Source organism: Amblyomma americanum, chromosome 8 (assembly GCF_052857255.1).
Source record: "Amblyomma americanum isolate KBUSLIRL-KWMA chromosome 8, ASM5285725v1, whole genome shotgun sequence".
Lineage (NCBI taxonomy): Eukaryota > Metazoa > Arthropoda > Arachnida > Ixodida > Ixodidae > Amblyomma > Amblyomma americanum.
This window is the reverse complement of record NC_135504.1, coordinates 152122671-152141223: the sequence shown is the minus strand read 5'-3', so window position 1 is coordinate 152141223 and position 18553 is coordinate 152122671.

Genomic DNA, 18553 nt, shown 5'->3' with positions numbered 1-18553 from the left:
CTGCCAAGTGAGGCCGAAGGCGATGGGTCGCTGTCTTTATAGCTGGTGTCCGATGACGTCTGGAATCAGGTGAGAACGCCGCCGATAGCCGCAACCGCTGAAGGAGACCGGCCCTTTTAGCCGGTAAGGGCAAGCCAACGCTTGCCACGCTCGTGCAGTCAACTGGTTGAGAGCACTAAGTTCAGACGGTGGAAGGCAATCTGCAGCAATACGCAGAACAGAGTAAGTTGGTGCTCGCCGTTTATCGTCGCCACTGCCAAGTGAGGCCGAATTCAATGGGTCGCTGTCTTTATAGCTGGTGTTCGATGACGTCAGAAATCAGGTGAGAACGCCGCCGATAGCCGCAATCGCTGAAGGAAACCGCCCCTTTTAGCTGGTAAGGGCAAGCCAACGCTTGCCAGGCTCCTGCAGTCAACTGGTTGAGAGCACCAAGTTCAGACGGTGGAAGGCAATCTGCAGCAAATGGCAGAACAGAGTAAGGAAGTGCTCACCGTTTATCGTCCCCGCAGCCAAGTGAGGCCGAAGGCGACGGGTCGCTGTCTTTATAGCTGCTGTCCGATGACGTCAGGAATCAGGTGAGAACGCCGCCGATAGCCGCAACCGCCGAAGGAAACCGAACCTTTTAGCCGGTAAGGGCAAGCCAACGCTTGCCACGCTCGTGCAGTCAACTGGTTGAGAGCACTAAGTTCACACGGTGGAAGGCAATCTGCAGCAAAAGGCAGAACAGAGTAAGGAAGTGCTCACCGTTTATCGTCGCCGCTGCCAAGTGAGGCCGAAGGCGATGGGTCGAGGTCTTTATAGCTGCTGTCCGATGACGTGAGGAATCAGGTGAGAACGCCGCCGATAGCCGCAACCGCCGAAGGAAACCGAACCTTTTAGCCGGTAAGGGCAAGCCAACGCTTGCCACGCTCGTGCAGTCAACTGGTTGAGAGCACTAAGTTCACACGGTGGAAGGCAATCTGCAGCGAAAGGCAGAACAGAGTAAGGAAGTGCTCACCGTTTATCGTCGCCGCTGCCAAGTGAGGCCGAAGGCGATGGGTCGCTGTCTTTATAGCTGGTGTCCGATGACGTGAGGAATCAGGTGAGAACGCCGCCGATAGCCGCAACCGCCGAAGGAAACCGAACCTTTTAGCCGGGAAGGGCAAGCCAACGCTTGCCACGCTCGTGCAGTCAACTGGTTGAGAGCACTAAGTTCACACGGTGGAAGGCAATCTGCAGCAAAAGGCAGAACAGAGTAAGGAAGTGCTCACCGTTTATCGTCGCCGCTGCCAAGTGAGGCCAAAGGCGATGGGTCGCTGCCTTTATAGCTGATGTTCGATGACGTCAGGAACCAGGCGAGAACGCCGCCGATAGCCGCAACCGCTGAAGGAAGCCGCCCCTTTTAGCCGGTAAGGGCAAGCCAACGCTTGCCAGGCTCGTGCAGTAAACTGGTTGAGAGCACTAAGTTCAGACGGTGGAAGGCAATCTGCAGCAACACGCAGAGCAGAGTAAGTTGGTGCTCGCCGTTTATCGTCGCCGCTGTCAAGTGAGGCCGAAGGCGATGGGTCGCTGTCTTTATAGCTGGTGTCCGATGACGTCAGGAATCAGGTGAGAACGCAGCGGATAGCCGCAACCGCTGAAGGAGACCGCCCCTTTTAGCCGCTAAGGGCAAGCCAACGCTTGCCACGCTCGTGCAGTCAACTGGATGAGAGCACTAAGTTCAGACGGTGGAAGGCAATCTGCAGCAATACGCAGAACAGAGTAAGTTGGTGCTCGCCGTATATCGTCGCCGCTGCCAAGTGAGGCCGAAGGCGATGGGTCGCGGTCTTTATAGCTGCTGTCCGATGACGTCAGGAATCAGGTGAGAACGCCGCCGATAGCCGCAACCGCCGAAGGAAACCGAACCTTTTAGCCGGTAAGGGCAAGCCAAGGCTTGCCACGCTCGTGCAGTCAACTGGTTGAGAGCACTAAGTTCACACGGTGGAAGGCAATCTGCAGCAAAAGGCAGAACAGAGTAAGGAAGTGCTCGCCGTTTATCGTCGACGCTGCCAAGTGAGGCCGAAGGCGATGGGTCGCTGTCTTTATAGCTGGTGTCCGATGACGTCAGGAACCAGGCGAGAACGCCGCCGATAGCCGCAACCGCTGAAGGAAACCGCCCCTTTTAGACGGTAAGGGCAAGCCAACGCTTGCCAGGCTCGTGCAGTAAACTGGTTGAGAGCACTAAGTTCAGACGGTGGAAGGCAATCTGCAGCAACACGCAGAGCAGAGTAAGTTGGTGCTCGCCGTTTATCGTCGCCGCTGTCAAGTTGAGGCCGAAGGCGATGGGTCGCTGTCCTGATAGCTGGTGTCCGATGACGTCAGGAATCAGGTGAGAACGCCGCGGATAGCCGCAACCGCTCAAGGAAACCGCCCATTTTAGCCGGTAAGGGCAAGCCAACGCTTGCCAGGCTCCTGCAGTCAACTGGTTGAGAGCACCAAGTTCAGATGGTGGAAGGCAATCTGCAGCAATACGCAGAATAGAGTAAGTTGGTGCTCGCCGTTTATCGTCGCCGCTGCCAAGTGAGGCCGAAGGCGATGGGTCGCTGTCTTTATAGCTGGTGTCCGATGATGTCAGGAATCAGGTGAGAACGCAGCGGATAGCCGCAACCGCTGAAGGAAACCGCCCATTTTAGCCGGTAAGGGCAAGCCAACGCTTGCCACGATCGTGCAGTCAACTGGTTGAGAGCACCAAGTTCAGACGGTGGAAGGCAATCTGCAGCAAAAGGCAGAACAGAGTAAGGAAGTGCTCGCCGTTTATCGTCGCCGCTGCCAAGTGAGGCCGAAGGCGATGGGTCGCGGTCTTTATAGCTGCTGTCTGATGACGTCAGGAATCAGGTGAGAACGCCGCCGATAGCCGCAACCGCTGAAGGAGACCGCCCCTTTTAGCCGCTAAGGGCAAGCCAACGCTTGCCACGCTCGTGCAGTCAACTGGTTGAGAGCACTAAGTTCAGACGGTGGAAGGCAATCTGCAGCAATACGCAGAACAGAGTAAGTTGGTGCTCGCCGTATATCGTCGCCGCTGCCAAGTGAGGCCGAAGGCGATGGGTCGCGGTCTTTATAGCTGCTGTCCGATGACGTCAGGAATCAGGTGAGAGCGCCGCCGATAGCCGCAACCGCCGAAGGAAACCGAACCTTTTAGCCGGTAAGGGCAAGCCAACGCTTGCCACGCTCGTGCAGTCAACTGGTTGAGAGCACTAAGTTCACACGGTGGAAGGCAATCTGCAGCAAAAGGCAGAACAGAGTAAGGAAGTGCTCGCCGTTTATCGTCGCCGCTGCCAAGTGAGGCCGAAGGCGATGGGTCGCTGTCTTTATAGCTGGTGTCCGATGACGTCAGGAACCAGGTGAGAAGAGAACGCCGCCGATAGCCGCAACCGCCGAAGGAAACCGACCCTTTTAGCCCGTAAGGGCAAGCCAACGCTTGCCAGGCTCGTGCAGTCAACTGGTTGAGAGCGCTATGTTCATACGGAGGAAGGCAATCTGCAGCAACGCGCAGAGCAGAGTAAGTTGGTGCTCGCCGTTTATCGGCGCCGCTGCCAAGTGATGCCGAAGGCGATGGGTCGCTGTCTTTATAGCTGGTGTCCGATGACGTCAGGAATCAGGTGAGAACGCCGCCGATAGCCGCAATCGCTGAAGGAAACCGCCCCTTTTAGCCGGTAAGGGCAAGCCAACGCTTGCCAGGCTCCTGCAGTCAACTGGTTGAGAACACCAAGTTCAGACGGTGGAAGGCAATCTGCAGCAATACGCAGAATAGAGTAAGTTGGTGCTCGCCGTTTATCGTCCCCGCAGCCAAGTGAGGCCGAAGGCGACGGGTCGCTGTCTTTATAGCTGCTGTCCGATGACGTCAGGAATCAGGTGAGAACGCCGCCGATAGCCGCAACCGCCGAAGGAAACCGAACCTTTTAGCCGGTAAGGGCAAGCCAACGCTTGCCACGCTCGTGCAGTCAACTGGTTGAGAGCACTAAGTTCACACGGTGGAAGGCAATCTGCAGCAAAAGGCAGAACAGAGTAAGGAAGTGCTCACCGTTTATCGTCGCCGCTGCCAAGTGAGGCCGAAGGCGATGGGTCGCTGTCTTTATAGCTGGTATCCGATGACGTCAGGAACCAGGCGAGAACGCCGCCGATAGCCGCAACCGCTGAAGGAAGCCGCCCCTTTTAGCCGGTAAGGGCATGCCAACGCTTGCCAGGCTCGTGCAGTAAACTGTTTGAGAGCACTAAGTTCAGACGGTGGAAGGCAATCTGCAGCAATACGCAGAACACAGTAAGTTGGTGCTCGCCGTATATCGTCGCCGCTGCCAAGTGAGGCCGAAGGCGATGGGTCGCTGTCTTTATAGCTGGTGTCTGATGACGTCAGGAATCAGGTGAGAACGCCGCCGAGAGCCGCAACCGCTGAAGGAAACCGCCCCATTTAGCCGGTAAGGGCAAGCCAACGCTTGCCACGCTTGTGCAGTCAACTGGATGAGAGCACTAAGTTCAGACGGTGGAAGGCAATCTGCAGCAAAAGGCAGAACAGAGTAAGGAAGTGCTCGCCGTTTATCGTCGCCGCTGCCAAGTGAGGCCGAAGGCGATGGGTCGCTGTCTTTATAGCTGGTGTCCGATGACGTCAGGAACCAGGCGACAACGCCGCCGATAGCCGCAACCGCTGAAGGAAACCGCCCATTTTAGCCGGTAAGGGCAAGCCAACGCTTGCCACGCTCGCGCAGTCAACTCGTTGAGAGCACTAAGTTCAGACGGTGGAAGGCAATCTGCAGCAATACGCAGAACAGAGTAAGTTGGTGCTCGCCGTTTATCGTCGCCACTGCCAAGTGAGGCCGAATTCAATGGGTCGCTGTCTTTATAGCTGGTGTTCGATGACGTCAGGAATCAGGTGAGAACGCCGCCGATAGCCGCAATCGCTGAAGGAAACCGCCCCTTTTAGCCGGTAAGGGCAAGCCAACGCTTGCCAGGCTCCTGCAGTCAACTGGTTTAGAGCACCAAGTTCAGACGGTGGAAGGCAATCTGCAGCAATACGCAGAATAGAGTAAGTTGGTGCTCGCCGTTTATCGTCCCCGCAGCCAAGTGAGGCCGAAGGCGACGGGTCGCTTTCTTTATAGCTGCTGTCCGATGTCGTCAGGAATCAGGTGAGAACGCCGCCGATAGCCGCAACCGCCGAAGGAAACCGATCCTTTTAGCCGGTAAAGGCAAGCCAACGCTTGCCACGCTCGTGCAGTCAACTGGTTGAGAGCACTAAGTTCACACGGTGGAAGGCAATCTGCAGCAAAAGGCAGAACAGAGTAAGGAAGTGCTCACCGTTTATCGTCGCCGCTGCCAAGTGAGGCCGAAGGCGATGGGTCGCTGTCTTTATAGCTGGTGTCCGATGACGTCAGGAACCAGGCGAGAACGCCGCCGATAGCCGCAGCCGCTGAAGGAAGCCGCCCCTTTTAGCCGGTAAGGGCAAGCCAACGCTTGCCAGGCTCGTGCAGTAAACTGTTTGAGAGCACTAAGTTCAGACGGTGGAAGGCAATCTGCAGCAACACGCAGAGCAGAGTAAGTTGGTGCTCGCCGTTTATCCTCGCCGCTGTCAAGTGAGGCCGAAGGCGATGGGTCGCTGTCTTTATAGCTGGTGTCCGATGACGTCAGGAATCAGGTGAGAACGCAGCGGATAGCCGCAACCGCTGAAGGAAACCGCCCATTTTAGCCGGTAAGGGCAAGCCAACGCTTGCCACGCTCGTGCAGTCAACTGGTTGAGAGCACCAAGTTCAGACGGTGGAAGGCAATCTGCAGCAATACGCAGAACAGAGTAAGTTGGTGCTCGCCGTTTATCGTCGCCACTGCCAAGTGAGGCCGAAGGCGATGGGTCGCTGTCTTTATAGCTGGTGTCCGATGACGTCTGGAATCAGGTGAGAACGCCGCCGATAGCCGCAACCGCTGAAGGAGACCGGCCCTTTTAGCCGGTAAGGGCAAGCCAACGCTTGCCACGCTCGCGCAGTCAACTCGTTGAGAGCACTAAGTTCAGACGGTGGAAGGCAATCTGCAGCAATACGCAGAACAGAGTAAGTTGGTGCTCGCCGTTTATCGTCGCCACTGCCAAGTGAGGCCGAATTCAATGGGTCGCTGTCTTTATAGCTGGTGTTCGATGACGTCAGGAATCAGGTGAGAACGCCGCCGATAGCCGCAATCGCTGAAGGAAACCGCCCCTTTTAGCCGGTAAGGGCAAGCCAACGCTTGCCAGGCTCCTGCAGTCAACTGGTTGAGAGCACCAATTTCAGACGGTAGAAGGCAATCTGCAGCAATACGCAGAATAGAGTAAGTTGGTGCTCGCCGTTTATCGTCCCCGCAGCCAAGTGAGGCCGAAGGCGACGGGTCGCTGTCTTTATAGCTGCTGTCCGATGACGTCAGGAATCAGGTGAGAACGCCGCCGATAGCCGCAACCGCCGAAGGAAACCGAACCTTTTAGCCGGTAAGGGCAAGCCAACGCTTGCCACGCTCGTGCAGTCAACTGGTTGAGAGCACTAAGTTCACACGGTGGAAGGCAATCTGCAGAAAAAGGCAGAACAGAGTAAGGAAGTGCTCACCGTTTATCGTCGCCGCTGCCAAGTGAGGCCGAAGGCGATGGGTCGCTGTCTTTATAGCTGGTGTCCGATGACGTCAGGAACCAGGCGAGAACGCCGCCGATAGCCGCAACCGCTGAAGGAAGCCGCCCCTTTTAGCCGGTAAGGGCAAGCCAACGCTTGCCAGGCTCGTGCAGTAAACTGGTTGAGAGCACTAAGTTCAGACGGTGGAAGGCAATCTGCAGCAAAAGGCAGAACAGAGTAAGGAAGTGCTCGCCGTTTATCGTCGCCGCTGCCAAGTGAGGCCGAAGGCGATGGGTCGCGGTCTTTATAGCTGCTGTCTGATGACGTCAGGAATCAGGTGAGAACGCCGCCGATAGCCGCAACCGCTGAAGGAGACCGCCCCTTTTAGCCGCTAAGGGCAAGCCAACGCTTGCCACGCTCGTGCAGTCAACTGGTTGAGAGCACTAAGTTCAGACGGTGGAAGGCAATCTGCAGCAATACGCAGAACAGAGTAAGTTGGTGCTTGCCGTATATCGTCGCCGCTGTCAAGTGAGGCCGAAGGCGATGGGTCGCTGTCTTTATAGCTGGTGTCTGATGACGTCAGGAATCAGGTGAGAACGCCGCCGATAGCCGCAATCGCTGAAGGAAACCGCCCCTTTTAGCCGCTAAGGGGAAGCCAACGCTTGCCACGCTCGTGCAGTCAACTGGTTGAGAGCACTAAGTTCAGACGGTGGAAGGCAATCTGCAGCAATACGCAGAACAGAGTAAGTTGGTGCCCGCCGTATATCGTCGCCGCTGTCAAGTGAGGCCGAAGGCGATGGGTCGCTGTCTTTATAGCTGGTGTCCGATGACGTCAGGAATCAGGTGAGAACGCAGCGGATAGCCGCAACCGCTGAAGGAAACCGCCCATTTTAGCCGGTAAGGGCAAGCCAACGCTTGCCACGCTCGTGCAGTCAACTGGTTGAGAGCACCAAGTTCAGACGGTGGAAGGCAATCTGCAGCAATACGCAGAACAGAGTAAGTTGGTGCTCGCCGTTTATCGTCGCCACTGCCAAGTGAGGCCGAAGGCGATGGGTCGCTGTCTTTATAGCTGGTGTCCGATGACGTCTGGAATCAGGTGAGAACGCCGCCGATAGCCGCAACCGCTGAAGGAGACCGGCCCTTTTAGCCGGTAAGGGCAAGCCAACGCTTGCCACGCTCGCGCAGTCAACTCGTTGAGAGCACTAAGTTCAGACGGTGGAAGGCAATCTGCAGCAATACGCAGAACAGAGTAAGTTGGTGCTCGCCGTTTATCGTCGCCACTGCCAAGTGAGGCCGAATTCAATGGGTCGCTGTCTTTATAGCTGGTGTTCGATGACGTCAGGAATCAGGTGAGAACGCCGCCGATAGCCGCAATCGCTGAAGGAAACCGCCCCTTTTAGCCGGTAAGGGCAAGCCAACGCTTGCCAGGCTCCTGCAGTCAACTGGTTGAGAGCACCAATTTCAGACGGTAGAAGGCAATCTGCAGCAATACGCAGAATAGAGTAAGTTGGTGCTCGCCGTTTATCGTCCCCGCAGCCAAGTGAGGCCGAAGGCGACGGGTCGCTGTCTTTATAGCTGCTGTCCGATGACGTCAGGAATCAGGTGAGAACGCCGCCGATAGCCGCAACCGCCGAAGGAAACCGAACCTTTTAGCCGGTAAGGGCAAGCCAACGCTTGCCACGCTCGTGCAGTCAACTGGTTGAGAGCACTAAGTTCACACGGTGGAAGGCAATCTGCAGCAAAAGGCAGAACAGAGTAAGGAAGTGCTCACCGTTTATCGTCGCCGCTGCCAAGTGAGGCCGAAGGCGATGGGTCGCTGTCTTTATAGCTGGTGTCCGATGACGTCAGGAACCAGGCGAGAACGCCGCCGATAGCCGCAACCGCTGAAGGAAGCCGCCCCTTTTAGCCGGTAAGGGCAAGCCAACGCTTGCCAGGCTCGTGCAGTAAACTGGTTGAGAGCACTAAGTTCAGACGGTGGAAGGCAATCTGCAGCAAAAGGCAGAACAGAGTAAGGAAGTGCTCGCCGTTTATCGTCGCCGCTGCCAAGTGAGGCCGAAGGCGATGGGTCGCGGTCTTTATAGCTGCTGTCTGATGACGTCAGGAATCAGGTGAGAACGCCGCCGATAGCCGCAACCGCTGAAGGAGACCGCCCCTTTTAGCCGCTAAGGGCAAGCCAACGCTTGCCACGCTCGTGCAGTCAACTGGTTGAGAGCACTAAGTTCAGACGGTGGAAGGCAATCTGCAGCAATACGCAGAACAGAGTAAGTTGGTGCTCGCCGTATATCGTCGCCGCTGTCAAGTGAGGCCGAAGGCGATGGGTCGCTGTCTTTATAGCTGGTGTCTGATGACGTCAGGAATCAGGTGAGAACGCCGCCGATAGCCGCAATCGCTGAAGGAAACCGCCCCTTTTAGCCGCTAAGGGGAAGCCAACGCTTGCCACGCTCGTGCAGTCAACTGGTTGAGAGCACTAAGTTCAGACGGTGGAAGGCAATCTGCAGCAATACGCAGAACAGAGTAAGTTGGTGCCCGCCGTATATCGTCGCCGCTGTCAAGTGAGGCCGAAGGCGATGGGTCGCTGTCTTTATAGCTGGTGTCCGATGATGTCAGGAATCAGGTGAGAACGCAGCGGATAGCCGCAACCGCTGAAGGAAACCGCCCCTTTTAGCCGCTAAGGGGAAGCCAACGCTTGCCACGATCGTGCAGTCAACTGGTTGAGAGCACTAAGTTCAGACGGTGGAAGGCAATCTGCAGCAATACGCAGAACAGAGTAAGTTGGTGCTCGCCGTTTATCGTCGCCACTGCCAAGTGAGGCCGAATTCAATGGGTCGCTGTCTTTATAGCTGGTGTTCGATGACGTCAGGAATCAGGTGAGAACGCCGCCGATAGCCGCAATCGCTGAAGGAAACCGCCCCTTTTAGCCGGTAAGGGCAAGCCAACGCTTGCCAGGCTCCTGCAGTCAACTGGTTTAGAGCACCAAGTTCAGACGGTGGAAGGCAATCTGCAGCAATACGCAGAATAGAGTAAGTTGGTGCTCGCCGTTTATCGTCCCCGCAGCCAAGTGAGGCCGAAGGCGACGGGTCGCTTTCTTTATAGCTGCTGTCCGATGTCGTCAGGAATCAGGTGAGAACGCCGCCGATAGCCGCAACCGCCGAAGGAAACCGATCCTTTTAGCCGGTAAAGGCAAGCCAACGCTTGCCACGCTCGTGCAGTCAACTGGTTGAGAGCACTAAGTTCACACGGTGGAAGGCAATCTGCAGCAAAAGGCAGAACAGAGTAAGGAAGTGCTCACCGTTTATCGTCGCCGCTGCCAAGTGAGGCCGAAGGCGATGGGTCGCTGTCTTTATAGCTGGTGTCCGATGACGTCAGGAACCAGGCGAGAACGCCGCCGATAGCCGCAGCCGCTGAAGGAAGCCGCCCCTTTTAGCCGGTAAGGGCAAGCCAACGCTTGCCAGGCTCGTGCAGTAAACTGTTTGAGAGCACTAAGTTCAGACGGTGGAAGGCAATCTGCAGCAACACGCAGAGCAGAGTAAGTTGGTGCTCGCCGTTTATCCTCGCCGCTGTCAAGTGAGGCCGAAGGCGATGGGTCGCTGTCTTTATAGCTGGTGTCCGATGACGTCAGGAATCAGGTGAGAACGCAGCGGATAGCCGCAACCGCTGAAGGAAACCGCCCATTTTAGCCGGTAAGGGCAAGCCAACGCTTGCCACGCTCGTGCAGTCAACTGGTTGAGAGCACCAAGTTCAGACGGTGGAAGGCAATCTGCAGCAATACGCAGAACAGAGTAAGTTGGTGCTCGCCGTTTATCGTCGCCACTGCCAAGTGAGGCCGAAGGCGATGGGTCGCTGTCTTTATAGCTGGTGTCCGATGACGTCTGGAATCAGGTGAGAACGCCGCCGATAGCCGCAACCGCTGAAGGAGACCGGCCCTTTTAGCCGGTAAGGGCAAGCCAACGCTTGCCACGCTCGCGCAGTCAACTCGTTGAGAGCACTAAGTTCAGACGGTGGAAGGCAATCTGCAGCAATACGCAGAACAGAGTAAGTTGGTGCTCGCCGTTTATCGTCGCCACTGCCAAGTGAGGCCGAATTCAATGGGTCGCTGTCTTTATAGCTGGTGTTCGATGACGTCAGGAATCAGGTGAGAACGCCGCCGATAGCCGCAATCGCTGAAGGAAACCGCCCCTTTTAGCCGGTAAGGGCAAGCCAACGCTTGCCAGGCTCCTGCAGTCAACTGGTTGAGAGCACCAATTTCAGACGGTAGAAGGCAATCTGCAGCAATACGCAGAATAGAGTAAGTTGGTGCTCGGCGTTTATCGTCCCCGCAGCCAAGTGAGGCCGAAGGCGACGGGTCGCTGAATTTATAGCTGCTGTCCGATGACGTCAGGAATCAGGTGAGAACGCCGCCGATAGCCGCAACCGCCGAAGGAAACCGAACCTTTTAGCCGGTAAGGGCAAGCCAACGCTTGCCACGCTCGTGCAGTCAACTGGTTGAGAGCACTAAGTTCACACGGTGGAAGGCAATCTGCAGCAAAAGGCAGAACAGAGTAAGGAAGTGCTCACCGTTTATCGTCGCCGCTGCCAAGTGAGGCCGAAGGCGATGGGTCGCTGTCTTTATAGCTGGTGTCCGATGACGTCAGGAACCAGGCGAGAACGCCGCCGATAGCCGCAACCGCTGAAGGAAGCCGCCCCTTTTAGCCGGTAAGGGCAAGCCAACGCTTGCCAGGCTCGTGCAGTAAACTGGTTGAGAGCACTAAGTTCAGACGGTGGAAGGCAATCTGCAGCAAAAGGCAGAACAGAGTAAGGAAGTGCTCGCCGTTTATCGTCGCCGCTGCCAAGTGAGGCCGAAGGCGATGGGTCGCGGTCTTTATAGCTGCTGTCTGATGACGTCAGGAATCAGGTGAGAACGCCGCCGATAGCCGCAACCGCTGAAGGAGACCGCCCCTTTTAGCCGCTAAGGGCAAGCCAACGCTTGCCACGCTCGTGCAGTCAACTGGTTGAGAGCACTAAGTTCAGACGGTGGAAGGCAATCTGCAGCAATACGCAGAACAGAGTAAGTTGGTGCTCGCCGTATATCGTCGCCGCTGTCAAGTGAGGCCGAAGGCGATGGGTCGCTGTCTTTATAGCTGGTGTCTGATGACGTCAGGAATCAGGTGAGAACGCCGCCGATAGCCGCAATCGCTGAAGGAAACCGCCCCTTTTAGCCGCTAAGGGGAAGCCAACGCTTGCCACGCTCGTGCAGTCAACTGGTTGAGAGCACTAAGTTCAGACGGTGGAAGGCAATCTGCAGCAATACGCAGAACAGAGTAAGTTGGTGCCCGCCGTATATCGTCGCCGCTGTCAAGTGAGGCCGAAGGCGATGGGTCGCTGTCTTTATAGCTGGTGTCCGATGATGTCAGGAATCAGGTGAGAACGCAGCGGATAGCCGCAACCGCTGAAGGAAACCGCCCCTTTTAGCCGCTAAGGGGAAGCCAACGCTTGCCACGATCGTGCAGTCAACTGGTTGAGAGCACCAAGTTCAGACGGTGGAAGGCAATCTGCAGCAATACGCAGAACAGAGTAAGTTGGTGCTCGCCGTTTATCGTCGCCACTGCCAAGTGAGGCCGAAGGCAATGGGTCGCTGTCTTTATAGCTGGTGTCCGATGACGTCTGGAATCAGGTGAGAACGCCGCCGATAGCCGCAACCGCTGAAGGAGACCGGCCCTTTTAGCCGGTAAGGGCAAGCCAACGCTTGCCAGGCTCGTGCAGTAAACTGGTTGAGAGCACTAAGTTCAGACGGTGGAAGGCAATCTGCAGCAACACGCAGAGCAGAGTAAGTTGGTGCTCGCCGTTTATCGTCGCCGCTGTCAAGTGAGGCCGAAGGCGATGGGTCGCTGTCTTTATAGCTGGTGTCCGATGACGTCAGGAAACAGTTGAGAACGCCGCCGATAGCCGCAACCGCTGAAGGAAACGGCCACTTTTAGCCGGTAAGGGCAAGCCAACGCTTGCCACGCTCGTGCAGTCAACTGGATGAGAGCACTAAGTTCAGACGGTGGAAGGCAATCTGCAGCAAAAGGCAGAACAGAGTAAGGAAGTGCTCGCCGTTTATCGTCGCCGCTGCCAAGTGAGGCCGAAGGCGATGGGTCGCGGTCTTTATAGCTGCTGTCTGATGACGTCAGGAATCAGGTGAGAGCGCCGCCGATAGCCGCAACCGCCGAAGGAAACCGAACCTTTTAGCCGGTAAGGGCAAGCCAACGCTTGCCACGCTCGTGCAGTCAACTGGTTGAGAGCACTAAGTTCACACGGTGGAAGGCAATCTGCAGCAAAAGGCAGAACAGAGTAAGGAAGTGCTCGCCGTTTATCGTCGCCGCTGCCAAGTGAGGCCGAAGGCGATGGGTCGCTGTCTTTATAGCTGGTGTCCGATGACGTCAGGAACCAGGTGAGAACGCCGCCGATAGCCGCAACCGCCGAAGGAAACCGACCCTTTTAGCCCGTAAGGGCAAGCCAACGCTTGCCAGGCTCGTGCAGTCAACTGGTTGAGAGCGCTATGTTCATACGGGGGAAGGCAATCTGCAGCAACGCGCAGAGCAGAGTAAGTTGGTGCTCGCCGTTTATCGGCGCCGCTGCCAAGTGATGCCGAAGGCGATGGGTCGCTGTCTTTATAGCTGGTGTCCGATGACGTCAGGAATCAGGTGAGAACGCCGCTGATAGCCGCAACCGCCGAAGGAAACCGAACCTTTTAGCCGGTAAGGGCAAGCCAACGCTTGCCACGCTCGTGCAGTCAACTGGTTGAGAGCACTAAGTTCACACGGTGGAAGGCAATCTGCAGCAATACGCAGAACAGAGTAAGTTGGTGCTCACCGTTTGTCGTCGCCGCTGCCAAGTGAGGCCGAAGGCGATGGGTCGCTGTCTTCATAGCCGGTGTCCGATGACGTCTGGAATCAGGTGAGAACGCCGCCGATAGCCGCAACCGCTGAAGGAGACCGCCCCTTTTAGCCGGTAAGGGCAAGCCAACGCTTGCCACGCTCGTGCAGTCATCTGGTTGAGAGCACTAAGTTCAGACGGTGGAAGGAAATCTGTAGCAATACGCAGATCAGAGTAAGTTGGTGCTCGCCGTATATCGTCGCCGCTGCCAAGTGAGGCCGAATGCGATGGGTGGCGGTCTTTATAGCTGGTGTCCGATGACGTCAGGAAACAGGTGAGAACGCCGCCGATAGCCGCAACCGCTGAAGTAAACGGCCACTTTTAGCCGGTAAGGGCAAGCCAACGCTTGCCACGCTCGTGCAGTCAACTGGTTGAGAGCTCTAAGTTCAGACGGTGGAAGGCAATCTGCAGCAACACGCAGAGCAGAGTAAGTTGGTGCTCGCCGTTTATCGGCGCCGCTGCCAAGTGAGGCCGAAGGCGATGGGTCGATGTCTTCATAGCTGGTGTCCGACGACATTAGGGATCAGGTGAGAAAGCCGCCGATATCCGCAACCGCTGAAGGATACCGCCCCTTTTAGCCGGTAAAGGCTGCCAGGCTCTTGCAGTCAACTGGTTTAGAGCAGTAAGTTCAGACGGTGGAAGGCAATCTGCAGCAATACGCAGAACAGAGTAAGGTGGTGCTCGCCGTTTATCGTCACCGCTGCCAAGTGAGGCCGAAGGCGATGGGTCGCTGTCTTAATAGCTGGTGTCCGAAGACGTCCGGAATCAGGTGAGAACGCCGCCGAAATCCGCAACCGCTGAAGGAAACCGCCCATTTTAGCCGGTAGGGCAAGCCAACGCTTGCCAGGCTCGTGCAGTCAACTGGTTGAGAGCCCTAAGTTCAGACGGTGGAAGGCAATCTGCAGCAATACGCAGAACAGAGTAAGTTGGTGCTCGCCGTTTATCGTCACCGCTGCCAAGTGAGGCCGAAGGCGATGGGTCGCTGTCTTTATAGCTGGTGTCCGATGAAGTCAGGAACCAGGCGAGAACGCCGCCGATAGCCGCAACCGCTGAAGGAAACCGCCCCTTTTAGCCGGTAAGGGCAAGCCAACGCTTGCCAGGCTCGTGCAGTAAACTGGTTGAGAGCACTAAGTTCAGATGGTGGAAGGCAATCTGCAGCAACGCGCAGAGCAGAGTAAGTTGGTGCTCGCCGTTTATCGGCGCCGCTGCCAAGTGAGGCCGAAGGCGATGGGTCGCTGTCTTTATAGCTGGTGTCCGATGACGTCAGGAATCAGGTGAGAACGCCGCTGATAGCCGCAACCGCCGAAGGAAACCGAACCTTTTAGCCGGTAAGGGCAAGCCAACGCTTGCCACGCTCGTGCAGTCAACTGGTTGAGAGCACTAAGTTCACACGGTGGAAGGCAATCTGCAGCAATACGCAGAACAGAGTAAGTTGGTGCTCGCCGTTTGTCGTCGCCGCTGCCAAGTGAGGCCGAAGGCGATGGGTCGCTGTCTTTATAGCTGGTGTCCGATGACGTCAGGAATCAGGTGAGAACGCCGCCGAGAGCCGCAAACGCCGAAGGAAACCGCCCCATTTAGCCGGTAAGGGAAAGCCAACGCTTGCCAGGCTCTTGCAGTCAACTGGTTGAGAGCACTATGTTCATACGGGGGAAGGCAATCTGCAGCAACACGCAGAGCAGAGTAAGTTGGTGCTCGCCGTTTATCGACGCCGCTGCCAAGTGAGGCCGAAGGCGATGGGTCGCTGTCTTCATAGCTGGTGTCCGACGACATTAGGGATCAGGTGAGAAAGCCGCCGATATCCGCAACCACTGAGGATACCGCCCTTTTTAGCCGGTAAAGGCTGCCAGGGTCTTGCAGTCAACTGGTTGAGAGCAGTAAGTTCAGACGGTGGAAGGCAATCTGCAGCAATACGCAGAACTGAGTAAGGTGGTGCTCGCCGTTTATCGCCGCCGCTGCCAAGTGAGGCCGAATGCGATGGGTCGCGGTCTTTATAGCTGGTGTCCGATGACGTCAGGAAACAGGTGAGAACGCCGCCGATAGCCGCAACCGCTGAAGTAAACGGCCACTTTTAGCCGGTAAGGGCAAGCCAACGCTTGCCACGCTCGTGCAGTCAACTGGTTGAGAGCTCTAAGTTCAGACGGTGGAAGGCAATCTGCAGCAATATGCAGAACAGAGTAAGTTGGTGCTCGCCGTTTGTCGTCGCCGCTGCCAAGTGAGGCCGAAGGCGATGGGTCGCTGTCTTTATAGCTGTTGTCCGATCACGTCAGGAATCATGTGAGAACGCCGTCGAGAGCCGCAACCGCCGAAGGAAACCGCCCCATTTAGCCGGTAAGGGCAAGCCAACGCTTGCCAGGCTCTTGCAGTCAACTGGTTGAGAGCACTAAGTTCAGACGGTGGAAGGCAATCTGCAGCAATACGCAGAACTGAGTAAGGTGGTGCTCGCCGTTTATCGCCGCCGCTGCCACGTGAGGCCGAAGGCGATGGGTCGCTGTCTTAATAGCTGGTGTCCAATGACGTCAGGAATCAGGTGAAAACGCCGCCGATAGCCGCAACCGCTGAACGAAACCGCCCCTTTAAACCGGTAAGGGCAAGCCAACGCTTGCCAGGCTCCTGCAGTCTACTGCTTGAGTGCACTAAGTTAAGACTGTGGAAGGCAACCTGCATCAATACGCAGAACAGAGAATGTTGGTGTTCTCCGTTTATCGTCGCCGCTGCCAAGTGAGTCCGAAGGCGATGGGTCGCTGTCTTTATATCTGGTGTCCGAGGACGTCCGGAATCAGGTGAGAACGCCGCCCAAATCAGCAACCGCTGAAGGAAACCGCCCATTTTAGCCGGTAGGGCAAGCCAACGCTTGCCACGCTCGTGCAGTCATCTGGTTTAGAGCACCAAGTTCAGACGGTGGAAGGCAATCTGCAGCAATATGCAGAACAGAGTAAGTTGGTGCTCGCCGTTTGTCGTCGCCGCTGCCAAGTGAGGCCGAAGGCGATGGGTCGCTGTCTTTATAGCTGTTGTCCGATCACGTCAGGAATCATGTGAGAACGCCGTCGAGAGCCGCAACCGCCGAAGGAAACCGCCCCATTTAGCCGGTAAGGGCAAGCCAACGCTTGCCACGCTCGTGCAGTCAACTGGTTGAGAGCTCTAAGTTCAGACGGTGGAAGGCAATCTGCAGCAATCTGCAGAATAGAGTAAGTTGGTGCTCGCCGTTTATCGTCGCCGCAGCCAAGTGAGGCCGAAGGCGACGGGTCGCTGTCTTTATAGCTGCTGTCCGATGACGTCAGGAATCAGGTGAGAACGCCGCCGATAGCCGCAACCGCCGAAGGAAACCGAACCTTTTAGCCGGTAAGGGCAAGCCAACGCTTGCTACGCTCGTGCAGTCAACTGGTTGAGAGCACTAAGTTCACACGGTGGAAGGCAATCTGCAGCAAAAGGCAGAACAGAGTAAGAAAGTGCTCTCCGTTTATCGTCGCCGCTGCCAAGTGAGGCCGAAGGCGATGGGTCGCTGTCTTTATAGCTGGTGTCCGATGACGTCAGGAACCAGGCGAGAACGCCGCCGATAGCCGCAACCGCTGAAGGAAGCCGCCCCTTTTAGCCGGTAAGGGCAAGCCAACGCTTGCCAGGCTCGTGCAGTAAACTGGTTGAGAGCACTAAGTTCAGACGGTGGAAGGCAATCTGCAGCAACACGCAGAGCAGAGTAAGTTGGTGCTCGCCGTTTATCGTCGCCGCTGTCAAGTGAGGCCGAAGGCGATGGGTCGCTGTCTTTATAGCTGGTGTCCGATCACGTCAGGAATCAGTTGAGAACGCCGCCGACAGCCACAACCGCTGAAGGAGACCGGCCCTTTTAGCCGGTAAGGGCAAGCCAACGCTTGCCAGGCTCGTGCAGTAAACTGGTTGAGAGCACTAAGTTCAGACGGTGGAAGGCAATCTGCAGCAACACGCAGAGCAGAGTAAGTTGGTGCTCGCTGTTTATCGTCGCCGCTGTCAAGTGAGGCCGAAGGCGATGGGTCGCTGTCTTTATAGCTGGTGTCCGATGACGTCAGGAAACAGGTGAGAACGCCGCCGATAGCCGCAACCGCTGAAGGAAACGGCCACTTTTAGCCGGTAAGGGCAAGCCAACGCTTGCCACGCTCGTGCAGTCAACTGGTTGAGAGCACTAAGTTCAGACGGTGGAAGGCAATCTGCAGCAAAAGGCAGAACAGAGTAAGGAAGTGCTCGCCGTTTATCGTCGCCGCTGCCAAGTGAGGCCGAAAGCGATGGGTCGCGGTCTTTATAGCTGCTGTCTGATGACGTCAGGAATCAGGTGAGAACGCCGCCGATAGCCGCAACCGCTGAAGGAGACCGCCCCTTTTAGCCGCTAAGGGCAAGCCAACGCTTGCCACGCTCGTGCAGTCAACTGGTTGAGAGCACTAAGTTCAGACGGTGGAAGGCAATCTGCAGCAATACGCAGAACAGAGTAAGTTGGTGCTCGCCGTATATCGTCGCCGCTGCCAAGTAAGGCCGAAGGCGATGGGTCGCGGTCTTTATAGCTGCTGTCCGATGACGTCAGGAATCAGGTGAGAACGCCGCCGATAGCCGCAACCGCCGAAGGAAACCGAACCTTTTAGCCGGTAAGGGCAAGCCAACGCTTGCCACGCTCGTGCAGTCAACTGGTTGAGAGCACTAAGTTCACACGGTGGAAGGCAATCTGCAGCAAAAGGCAGAACAGAGTAAGGAAGTGCTCGCCGTTTATTGTCGCCGCTGCCAAGTGAGGCCGAAGGCGATGGGTCGCTGTCTTTATAGCTGGTGTCCGATGACGTCAGGAACCAGGTGAGAACGCCGCCGATAGCCGCAACCGCCGAAGGAAACCGAACCTTTTAGCCCGTAAGGGCAAGCCAACGCTTGCCAGGCTCGTGCAGTCAACTGGTTGAGAGCACTATGTTCATACGGGGGAAGGCAATCTGCAGCAACGCGCAGAGCAGAGTAAGTTGGTGCTCGCCGTTTATCGGCGCCGCTGCCAAGTGAGGCCGAAGGCGATGGGTCGCTGTCTTTATAGCTGGTGTCCGATGACGTCAGGAATCAGGTGAGAACGCCGCTGATAGCCGCAACCGCCGAAG